This window comes from Pleurodeles waltl, chromosome 1_1, assembly GCF_031143425.1.
Source record: "Pleurodeles waltl isolate 20211129_DDA chromosome 1_1, aPleWal1.hap1.20221129, whole genome shotgun sequence".
In the NCBI taxonomy this organism is placed as follows: domain Eukaryota; kingdom Metazoa; phylum Chordata; class Amphibia; order Caudata; family Salamandridae; genus Pleurodeles; species Pleurodeles waltl.
Window position 1 is genome coordinate 695,150,115 of NC_090436.1, and position 13,002 is coordinate 695,163,116.

Here is a 13,002-nt window from a genome sequence, read left to right on the forward strand (position 1 = left end):
CCCACGTCTGGGCATACCCGGCGCACTTAGGGCGGCAAAAGCAAAGCAAAACACAAACGCTGTGGGATAGCGTAACTGGATGGACGGAATGCGGAACCAATCAAACATTCACCCCCAGTCACAGATCTGGGTTTAATCCATCCATTATTTTGCTCACCATGCCACCCCAGTTTGAACCCAGCCATATGCAAATCAGTCTTGACCCTGTTCCGCATGGGAACAGTCCAGCCCGAACTGCAAGGCCAGGTTCTCCCTGGACCGGAAACAAGCATCCTGGGACCGGTTTCGGGGTTTCACCCCTCATCAGCCAGGCTAGCTTTAATCCAGTGGCACAGTGAGCCCGGGACCCACGTCTGGGCATACCCGGCGCACATAGGGCGGCAAAAGCAAACCAAAAAACACACACGCTGTGGGATAGCGTAACTGGATGGACAGAATGCGGAACCAATCAATCATTCACCCCCAGTCACAGATCTGGGTTTAATCCATCCATTATTTTGCTCACCATGCCACCCCAGTTTGAACCCAGCCATATGCAAATCAGTCTTGACCCTGTTCCGCATGGGAACAGTCCAGCCCGAACTGCAAGGCCAGGTTCTCCCTGGACCGGAAACAAGCATCCTGGGACCGGTTTCGGGGTTTCACCCCTCATCAGCCAGGCTAGCTTGAATCCAGTGGCACAGTGAGCCCGGGACCCACGTCTGGGCATACCCGGCGCACTTAGGGCGGCAAAAGCAAAGCTAAACACAAACGCTGTGGGATAGCGTAACTGGATGGACGGAATGCAGAACCAATCAAACATTCACCCCCAGTCACAGATCTGGGTTTAATCCATCCATTATTTTGCTCACCATGCCACCCCAGTTTGAACCCAGCCATATGCAAATCAGTCTTGACCCTGTTCTGCATGGGAACAGTCCAGCCCGAACTGCAAGGCCAGGTTCTCCCTGGACCGGAAACAAGCATCCTGGGACCGGTTTCGGGGTTTCACCCCTCATCAGCCAGGCTAGCTTGAATCCAGTGGCACAGTGAGCCCGGGACCCACGTCTGGGCATACCCAGCGCACTTAGGGCGGCAAAAGCAAAGCAAAAAACAAACGCTGTGGGATAGCGTAACTGGATGGACGGAATGCAGAACCAATCAAACATTCACCCCCAGTCACAGATCTGGGTTTTATCCATCCATTATTTTGCTCACCATGCCACCCCAGTTTGAACCCAGCTATATGCAAATCAGTCTTGACCCTGTTCCGCATGGGAACAGTCCAGCCCGAACTGCAAGGCCAGGTTCTCCCTGGACCGGAAACAAGCATCCTGGGACCGGTTTCGGGGTTTCACCCCTCATCAGCCAGGCTAGCTTAAATCCAGTGGCACAGTGAGCCCGGGACCCACGTCTGGGCATACCCGGCGCACTTAGGGCGGCAAAAGCAAACGCTGTGGGATAGCGTAACTGGATGGACTGGGTCTCAGACAGGGGACTTTGACCTAGTCCAGTTGGATACATATACGGTCAAACAACTAAGAGGATTCTGCAGGGCATTGAGGGTACCCACCCAAGGGGCCTCCAGAAAGGAGGACTTTCAAGTGGCGCTGAGGGCCTGGGCAGAAGCCCATTTAGAGGATGATGAGGAAGAGGAGCCAGAAAATGGCCCCTCAGAGGTATTTTCACTATCTGTGGATGGTGTTACCACTGCAATTGTGCCCCCTTCCAGACCAGGGAGCAGTGTCTCTGTGCAAAGCCTGACCGCAGAGGAAAGGAGAGAAGAAAGGGAGTTCCAATTGCAAATAGCAAAACTGAAAATTGAGGCTCAACAGGAGGAGAGAAGGGCAGAAAGAGAAGCCAAGCAAGCTGAGGCTGAAAGAGCAGCCAAACAAATTGAAGCCGAAAGAGAAACCAAACAGGTGGAGGCTGAGAGAGCTTTGGCTGAAAACAAACTATTGTTGGCTCATGAACTGAGTCTCAAGGAGCTGGAGATCAAGGCAAGAAAGTCTGAATCCAGCAATAATGGTGGCAGCATACTGACAGGACCTGCTGGAGAAAAGAAGGTTCGTATACCCAAAAATGTGGTGCCCAGTTTTGTGGTGGGAGATGACATAGATAAATGGTTAGCTGCTTATGAAGTTGCACTAAGGGCTCATGAGGTTCCTGAAGGGCAATGGGGGGTAGCTATGTGGGGTTATGTACCGCCATTGGGGAGGGATACACTCCTCACATTGGATCAACTTGATCAAAACACATACCCACTTCAGAAAGCCACTTTACTTGCCAAGTTTGGGCTGACCTCTGAGGGATACCGTCAGAGGTTCAGGGACAGCACCAAACAAACTACACAAACATGGGTAGATTTCTTTGACTTCTCCAGTAAGGCACTGAATGGATGGGTGCGGGGCAACAAAGTAGCTGATTATAAAGGTTTATATGACTTGATTCTAAGAGAGCATATGCTTTCTTATACAGAGTTGCGCCAGCACTTAGTGGATAGCAAGCTGACTGATCCCAGGAAGCTTGCTGAGGAGGCGGACCTCTGGGTTAGCACCAGAGTGTCCAAGAAGGTACCTGGGGGGGACTCTCACAAAGGTGGTCAGGGTTCCCAACAGAAGAAAGAGGGGGGAGATAAACTTGCAGATAAGGAACTCTCCAAAGGCCCCCAAAAGAATTCCCAGGGAGGGGGTGGCAACCCTTCCTTTTCCAAATTTGGGAAAAAGCCAGGGACATATGACAGGTCAGGGAAACCTAACCCCAAATGCATGGAGTGTTACCAGTATGGTCACTATAAAGGCGATCCCCAGTGCCCCAAGAGGGCACCGTCCACTACCGGACAGGCACCTGGGTTGACTAGTGTAGCGCTCGGGGGGAGATGGACCCAGATAGCTTTGGGGAACAGGTAGAGATTTCCCTAGTGTCCCTGGGAGAAGGAGAAATGGTGCCCAAGGTCCACATGCCCAAAAATACTTCCAAGTACCGGCAGTGGGTCACCATTGATGGGCAGAAGGTGGAGACTCTGCGTGACACAGGAGCCAGTATGACTACTATCAAGAGTCAGCTGGTGTCAACAGAGCAGATAGTACCTAATACATTCCACCAGGTCATAGTCGCTGACAATCGCGAGAGTCACCTACCGGTGGCTCTGGTTCCCTTTGAGTGTGGGGGGGTCTATGGTACTCTGAAAGTAGCTGTGAGTCCTGCCATGCCTGTAGATTGTCTGTTAGGCAATGATCTTGAGCATACTGCTTGGAAAGAAGTGGAGCTCAAGTCTCACCTGGAGATGTTAGGGTTACCTCAGTGGGTCTGCATGACCACACGGTCCATGCCTGACCGAGAGGGAAGTCAAGGGCGTCTGGAGCCTGGAACGATGGCCCAGAGAGCTGCCAAGAGGAGGGACCAGGGGCACGGGAAACCGGCCGCAGAAGTTCCCGCAGTGGCTGACGGGGCTCCTGAGGAGGAGGCTCCCGAGCCAACTGGGGAAGACATTGCCACCCTAGGTGACTTACCTGAATTTGCTGGCTGGCAAGTTGAGGGTGGACCCACCAGGGAGGAATTCTGCAAGGCGCAGAAAGAATGTCCCACTCTAGAAGGTCTGAGGAAACAAGCCTCAAACCAGGCGGCAGGTGACACCTCTGGCGATCACCACCTATATTGGGAGAATGATCTCCTCTACAGTGAGCTTAAGGTTCCGGCCTTTGGGGCAGCACGTACGCTGTCGGTCCCCCAATGTTACCGAACCTTCCTACTGGGTCTGGCTCACGACATTCCCCTGGCAGGACATTTGGGGCAAGGCAAGACCTTTGACAGGCTTGTCACCCACTTTTATTGGCCCAAAATGAGGACACACTCAGATACATTCTGCAGATCTTGTCCTACCTGCCAGGCCAGTGGTAAAGCAGGAAAAAGGGTTAAAAGCCCCCTGATTCCACTTCCTGTCGTTGGCACCCCCTTTGAAAGGGTGGGCATCGACATTGTTGGTCCCTTGGACCCCAAAACTGCCTTAGGCAACAGGTTCATCCTGGTTTTGGTGGACCATGCCACCCGTTACCCAGAGGCCATCCCTCTGAGGACCATAACTGCTCCGGTGGTGACCAGAACTCTGATGGGGATATTTACCCGAGTGGGATTCCCCAAGGAGATAGTGTCTGTCAGAGGCACTATCTTCATGTCTGCATACATGAAGTCTCTGTGGGATGTGTGTGGTGTAACCTACAAGTTCACCACACCCTATCACCCCCAGTCTAATGGTCTTGTGGAGAGATTCAACAAGACCCTGAAAGGCATGATTGGTGGCCTCCCTGAGGCCATGAGGCGTAAGTGGGACGTCCTCTTACCATGCCTTCTCTTTGCTTACAGAGAGGTCCCCCAAAGGGGGGTAGGGTTCAGTCCCTTTGAGCTTCTCTATGGGTACCCTGTCAGGGGACCCTTCAGCATTGTCAAGGAGGGGTTGGAGAAAGCTCCAAAGGCACCCCCTCAGGACGTGGTCAGCTACATGTTGGCCCTCCGCAACCAGATGACCCGCTTCTGGAAAGAGGCCCAAAGTAACCTTGAGGCCAGTCAAGAGGTAATGAAACACTGGTATGACCAGAAGGCCACCCTGGTAGAGTTTCAACCTGGAGACAAAGTGTGGGTAATGGAGCCAGTAGAGCCTAGAGCTCTCCAGGACCGCTGGTCTGGCCCATTTGAAATCAAGGAGCGGAAAGGGGAGGCCACTTACCTAGTGGACCTCCAAACCCCTAGGAATCCCCTAAGGGTGCTCCATGTGAACCGACTAAAGGCTCATTTTGAGAGGTCGGAGATCAACATGCTTCTGGTCACAGATGAAGGAATGGAAGAGGAGAGTGAACCTCTCCCCGACCTCCTCTCTGCCCAAGAAGGTGATGGGTCAGTAAGCTGGGTCATTCTTTCTGACTCCCTGACTCTAAACCAGAAAGGAGACTGCTATGAGCTGTTGGAGCAGATCTCCCCGCTGTTCTCCCTTACTCCTGGACTGACCCACCTCTGTGTTCATGATATTGACACCGGTGACAGTCTCCCTGTGAAGAACCAAATTTACAGGTTGTTGGATAAGGTGAAGGCCAGCATCAAGGAGGAGGTCTCCAAGATGTTGACTCTAGGGGTTATCGAGAAATCCAGTAGTCCCTGGGCCAGCCCAGTGGTGTTGGTCCCTAAGGCTACTGCCCCAGGTGCGAAGCCAGAACTCCGGTTCTGTGTGGACTACCGGGGTCTCAACTCAGTCACACGGACTGATGCTCACCCCATCCCCGAGCTGATGAGCTCGTTGACAGGCTGGGCGCTGCCAAGTTCCTGAGTACGTTTGATCTTACTTCAGGGTACTGGCAGATCGCCCTGACTGAGGGGGCTAAGGAAAGATCCGCATTTTCAACCCCTGATGGCCAATACCAGTTCCGGGTGATGCCGTTTGGATTGAAAAATGCCCCCTCTACCTTCCAACGGTTGGTTAACGAGGTCCTAGCTGGCAAGGATGCCTTCTGTGCAGCCTACCTGGATGACATAGCTGTCTACAGTTCCAGCTGGGAGGAACACCTGCTTCACCTCAAGGAGGTGCTTCAGGCCCTGCAACAGGCAGGCCTGACCATCAAGGTTAGTAAGTGCCAGATTGGGCAGGGTTCCGTGGTGTACTTGGGACACCTAGTGGGTGGTGGCAAGGTGCAGCCACTCCAGGCCAAGATTGAAACTATCAAGGCCTGGCAACCACCGCGAACGCAGACTGAGGTGAGAGCCTTTTTAGGCCTCACAGGATACTACTGCAGATTTGTCAAGGGCTATGGTACCATTGTATCACCCTTGACAGAACTCACTTCCAAGAAACAACCTAGGTTGGTGAATTGGACAGAGGCTTGTCAGAAAGCCTTTGACGCCCTGAAGGAAGCCATGTGCACGGCCCCGTGCTCAAGGCCCCTGACTACTCCCAGGAATTTATCGTGCAGACAGACGCTTCAGAGCATGGCATAGGGGCAGTCCTAGCACAGCTAAATGAGGAGGGCCGAGATCAACCGGTAGTCTTTATTAGCAGAAGGCTATTACCACGGGAACAGAGGTGGAGTGCTATTGAGAGGGAAGCTTTTGCTGTGGTCTGGGCACTGAAGAAGCTAAGACCCTACCTGTTTGGGACTCACTTCCGGGTTCTGACAGACCACAGGCCCCTCAGATGGCTCATGCAGATGAGGGGTGAGAATCCAAAACTCTTGAGGTGGTCCATTTCCCTACAGGGGATGGACTTTACGGTGGAACATCGCCGAGGGGTTGACCACGCCAATGCTGATGGTCTCTCCAGGTACTTCCGCCTTAGCGATGAGAGCTCCCAGGAGGTCGGGTAGCTTTCCCCAGTTTCAGCTGGGGGGGACACATGTTAGACCTGACAGCCTTAGGGTAGTCACCCCTAACTTTTTGCCTGCCTCCCTCCACTTTGTGGACACTGTTTTTGCTGGTTTTTAGACTCTGCACACTTTACCACTGCTAACCAGTGCTAAAGTGCATATGCTCGCTCCCGTAAAACATGGTAACCTTGAATCATACCTGATTGGACTATTAATTTACTTATAAGTCCCTAGTACGGTGCACTTTATGTGCATAGGGCTGGTAAATTAAATGCTACTAGTGGGCCAGCATCACTCGTTGTGACACCCACTTAAGTAGCCCCTTTTCCTTGTCACAGGCCTGCCATTGCAAGGCCTTTGTGTGCAGTTTCACTGCCACCTCGACTTGGCATTTAAAAGTACTTGCCAAGCCTAGAACTCCCCTTTTTCTACATATAAGTCACCCTTAATGTGTGCCCTAGGTAACCCCTAGAGCAGGGTGCTGTGTAGGTAAAAGGCAGGACATGTACCTGTGTAGTTATATGTCCTGGTAGTGTAAAACTCCTAAATTCGTTTTTACACTACTGTGAGGCCTGCTCCTTTCATAGGCTAACATTGGGGTTGCCCTCATACACTGTTGAAGTGGCAGCTGCTGATCTGAAAGGAGCAGGAAGGTCATATTTAGGATGGCCAGAATGGTAATACAAAATCCTGCTGACTGGTGAAGTCGGATTTAATATTACTATTTTAGAAATGCCACTTTTAGAAAGTGAGCATTTCTTTGCACTTAAATCCTTCTGTGCCTTACAATCCACGTCTGGCTGGGTTTGGTTGACAGCTCCTTGTGCATTCACTCAGACACACCCCAAACACAGGGTACTCAGCCTCACTTGCATACATCTGCATTTTGAATGGGTCTTCCTGGGCTGGGAGGGTGGAGGGCCTGCTCTCACAAAAAGGACTGCCACACCCCCTACTGGGACCCTGGCAGACAGGATTGAACTGAAAGGGGACCTGGTGCACTTCTTAGCCACTCTTTGAAGTCTCCCCCACTTCAAAGGCACATTTGGGTATAAAACAGGGCCTCTGCCCTACCTCATCAGACACTTGCTGGAGAAGAAATCTGAACCAGAAACTACATCCTGCCAAGAAGAACTGCCTGGCTGCTCAAAGGACTCACCTGTCTGCTTTCAACAAAGGACTGCTGCCTTGCTGTTGGCCTGCTGCCTTGCTGAACTCTTGTCTGGCTGTGAAAGTGCTTTCCAAGGGCTTGGATAGAGCTTGCCTCCTGTTCGCTGAAGTCTCAGGACCAAAAAGACTTCTCTCTTTCACTTGGACGCTCCGTGCGCCGAAAATTTCGACGCACAACTTGTTCCGCGGCGAGAAAAACGCTGCACACCAACGCTGATCGACGCGACGCTCTTGGGACGACCGAAAATCCGACGCACGGCTTCGCAAGGACAACGCCGCCCGACCTCTAGCGGAGAAATCTACGCGACGCCTGCCGTGAGATCGTAATTTCGACGCGCAGTCCCGCAGAACGCCGCGCAGCCGGAAAACAAGCAGGAAAATCCACGCACAGACCCGGGGCATCTGGTAATCCCCGCGATCCACGAAAAGAGACTGTCCGCGCGCCGGGAAAACGACGCACGACTTCCCCGCTTGGAAAATAACGACGCAAGTCCGTGTGTGCTGGGGAGAAATCGACGCACACACCCTTTTTCCACGCACCTCTTCTTTTGTGGCCCTCTGAGGAGATTTTTCCACTCCAAACCAGGTACTTGTGCTTGAAAGAGACTTTGTTTATATTCTAAAGACTTAAGACACTATGGGGGTCATTCTGACCCTGGCGGTCCATGACCGCCATGGCGGAGGGCGGCGGAAGCACCGCCAACAGGCTGGCGGTGCTTCCTGGGCGATTCTGACCGCGGCGGTAAAGCCGCGGTCAGAAAAGGGGAGCCGGCGGTTTCCCGCTGGCCCAGGGTATCCACAGGGATTCCGACCGCCTTCCCGCCAGCCTGTTTCTGGCGGTTTCCACCGCCAGAACCAGGATGGCGGGAATGGGTGCCGTGGGGCCCCTGGGGGCCCCTGCACTGCCCATGCCACTGGCATGGGCAGTGCAGAGGCCCCATAACAGGGCCCCATACAGATTTTCACTGTCTGCTTTGCAGACAGTGAAAATCGCGACGGGTGCCACTGCACCCGTCGCACCCCTGCAACTCCGCCGGCTCCATTCCGAGCCGGCTTCATTGTTGAAGGGGCTTTCCCGCTGGGCCGGCCGGCGGTCTTCTGGCGGTCGCCCGCCGGCCCCGTGGGAAAGCCAGAATGGCCGCCGCAGTCTTTTGACCGCGGAGTGGTCTTTCGGCGGGAACCGCTTGGCGGGCGGCAACCGCCGACCGCCGCGGTCAGAATGACCGCCTGTATATCACTTTTCAGTGATATCCCTACAATTTCCCATTGCAAACTTTATTCTTTTTGACCTACAATTATCCAGATAAATATTATATATTTTTCTAAACACTGTGTGGTGTATTTTTGTGGTGCTATATGGTGGTATTGTATGATTTATTGCACAACTACTTTACACATTGCCTTCTAAGTTAAGCCTGACTACTCGTGCCAAGCTACCAGAGGGTGGGCACAGGATAATCTTGGATTGTGTGTGACTTACCCTGACTAGAGTGAGGGCTTTTGCTTGGACAGGGGGTAACCTGACTGCCAACCAAAAACCCCATTTCTAACAAAGAGTTTGTAGTAATGGGACATACTTGCATAAATGATTGAAGGCCTGTGTCATTTAGACTGTCACCACAGGAAATACATGTCCCCATATGTAGCACCATGACATGTTTAAATTGAAAAGATACCCCAGTTCCCAAACATGGCCTGTACGTTCACTTGATAGAACAGCACCAGAAAACTCCATAACTTTGAAGATTCTACTTGGGATATTGATTTCTACCATTTCTACCTGGGTTGTATGTTTCCACTCAGACTAGTGGTACAGTGCATACTTGCCACTGTAAGTAAGGGAGCTGTAGTTTGTCTCATTAAACCTGGAATTGTGAGCAACATGCATTTAAAAGTCAACTTATTCTTACAAGTGAATTTTCATTTCAAATCACCGACATTTCTAAAATTCTCAAACAACACCCTGTACCCAGCTAAAACATTCAGTTACCTACCCTCCAAACACAACACTTCAGTCATGAACAAAAAGGGCCCAACTAGCCTGTGGACAAAGAAGGAACAAGTTACTTTGGTAAACATATCCCAATCAGACATGTACCAGTTAATCTGGGGTCCCATACAGCTGGCTTTACAGGGGCAGGACCTCCCTAGTGAGGAGCTTCAGCTCCTCAGGGGAGAAGGCAGGGGCCCTGTCACCTTCTTTTTCCTGCATCCTAGCTCCCAGAGCTCAATAACAGCAGCAACAAATGAGGAGGTCCTGTTGGCTACAGTGTTGGGAGCCAAGAGAGCTTTTTTTCATATGCCACGTACAAGTACAGGATGGATGCAATCTGCAACAGATACAGACACAGCCATTGTCTTTCGTTCATAGCTGTTGCACATGTTAGCCTGTGGCAGGGTCCTTCGTGGACTGTTCCAGCTACTACGATGTCAATTTCCACCGATGACAATCAGGTACCAATGTCCTGATGGCAAGGTCAGTCAACCGCCATTGTAGGGCGTTAATCTGTATTTTTAAATTGTTAGTGCATCACCAGCACTCAAAATGGAGGCTACTGTTTATACAAATGTCAGATACGAATGCACTGCTTTTGGCAAGATATGAAACATTAAAAAGTGAACCATGACTGTGTTTGACATTGATTGTGCTACGGGGGAAGCAATACCTCCTTTGACAGTATTTTGAAAAAATAATTACAAAATAAAATTGTGTGAAAATAATGCATTTCAGATGTAGTATTTGCACACAATTAAAAATAAATTGACATGTAAAAAGTGATTTTTTAAGTAAAAAACAATTTGATAACACTGTGTGTACATATATGACACAATGAGATCCCTAGTGTTAGCAAAAACTAAGATATGTGTTGATTATCAAAGTATGGTACGACCATTTCAGCTGATATTTTATTTTCCATTCATGCAGACATTTCAACGCATGCATGGGTTGGAGACAACGACCTCAGGTCTTCAGGGCATTTCCAGACCTTGCCTCCATGGAGAAATGGGATGTCATTAAGATGTTATGGTTGAATATGCAAACTAGGACTTGGCCACTGTGAAGGGATAATTTTATTCTTTGGTTGGCTCACCACATGTGATTGGAAAAATAGATGACATGCATATTGTCTTAGTACCACCACACTCATGAGAACAGGTCTACAGCAATCGGAAGAAGTTCCATTCCATCAATGTGCAAGTTGTCTGCTTATCAGATTTACACCTTTCAAGTGTGTGTGTCAGCTTTCCTGGGTCAACATATGATTCCTTTGTACTACGGAATAGTACCCCTGCAAATCTCACAGCTTGGACCTGAGAGGACCTGGCTTGGTGGTAAATACAATATGCTGTGATAATTATTTGCTTGAATCCTTGTTTAGGATGGTACAATGGCTTGTTATGATATTAATCTATTGATACATTGCTTCCATGTAAGAGAATCAGCTTATCCTAACACTCAATGGTTGCTAGCACCGCTGAGGAATCCAACAATGCCATGAGAGTCCTCTTCAAGGAGGCCAATGGAAGAACACAGAGGTCAGTGAAGTGGGCTTTTGGGATCCTCAAGGCCTGGTTTAGGTACCTGGACAAGGCCGGTGGAGCCTTCCTCTACTCACCCGATAAGGTGTGCCAAATCAGGGTTGCCTTATGCTTGTTGCACAACATTGCACTAAAACAGAATATCCCAATCATTGCAGAGGATGGAGACCATGAAGAGCCACCAGGTGAAGAACTTGAAATGCCCAATAAAGATGACAGTTGTAAAAAAAGAAGAAATTGACTTATTTCAAAATGTTATTGACCACTTCTTCTCCTGAATGTAAGTGTACCTTTACATTTTTAATCTGTCAGAACAACTTGTTACATAGTGAACATATTAATCTGTGATGGTAATTTGTTAGGAATAGTCAGTTCAGGAAAGTCCAAGGCAAAGATGTCTATGGATCAGAGTTTCCCAACATTGACTACTGTGATTATTGACATAGATTAGTTTTACTTGTGATAAGTATATGTGTCCTCTTATCTTATCATTTAAGTAAAATTGTATATGTGAAATCATTCATTTTCCCATGTTATTCTGTTTCAGGGTCCTTCACAATGTCATCTTTATTTGGGCATTTCAAAGCTGTGACATCTGCAGTGATATGTTGCTGTTGGAAAGTCCAAAGTGAACATGTGTTCATTCTGGAACAGACACCCACTAGGGATGGATAGATCTTGTACAGTGATAACTTGCACTGTGATTGAATGGAAGTTCTTGAGATTGTATCAGACCTGTTATCTTCGGTATGTTTCTATCAAGACAATATGTGCAACTTAACTTGCTCAAGCCACATGTGTATGCCAAGTCATAGCATACTGTTCTTCCTTCACATTGACTATATCTTCAATTTGTGTTCAGTGTAGGTAGCTGTTGATGTGTCTCCTCATAGCTGATAGAACTTTTAGCACACCACTGAATGGTGATTGTGACATTGCACCAGATACTGCCACGGTGTCCTGTAATGGTCATGTGGCCTCAATTTGTGTTACTACCCACATGTCGACTATTGGTGTTATTTATGTAGGATTCATATTGTGAGGACAGGATGTCTTACTCCAGCTGAGGCCGTGCATCAACGATAGTGTACCTAGTTAATTTGACCCCATATAATATTCCCTTTCTTCCACGGTGTTAAAGTCGTGGAGTGTCCACCTCCAAATGGCACAGACTATTGGGGTTATGCATGGTTTGTGAAACTCAGCTCTGATTTTGTGTGAGATTTGTTATCTACATATGTATGGAACCAGTACATTGGGATTTTGATTTGTTTTGTTTGAATGAAATGGGTAACAACTATTTGTCATACCTAATTTTATTTTGCAGCTAATTGTTCAATAGATATGACAAATGATGGTGGAGGGGAGACATGAAAAATTAAATGTCACAATAAATGCAAAAACATTCTTGAAGTTTGTGCCCTTATCATTTATTTACATGACACAAATGAACTGAAAAAAGTTTCAAAGACTAAAACAATGAACACAGCTTAAATAGTCTATCATCTTGACTGAAAGTAGAATAGTAGAGGCAAAAAAGTTTGGAGACCAATGTACAAAATACAACTGTCCTCAAAAAAGGTAAATGTGTCCCTGGAATTGCCACAGAGTGAATGCTAGAAACACACGGAAGGAAATTAGGATCTGTGTCTCTTGGAGGTGATAGTGAAGGACTTGCCATCCTCTCCTGGTGGTCCTGATGACTGTCCCCTCCAAGGAGGGGGCACAGGTGTAAGGATTAGGGTGGGCGAAGCAGGCTTCTCATGCGGCAGGGCATCTCTGTCTGTGGCTGAAATTGGTATACTTGGTCCAGATGTAGAAGGACCACAGACAGGGGCAGATGGTATGGGAAAAGCATTTCACATTTGGTGATAGATATTGAAAAGCTCCCCTGTCAGGGAGCTAATTTTGTCATTATGGTTGTAGATTTCTAAAATGAGCTCCCTCTGCGCCTCCTTGATCTCCC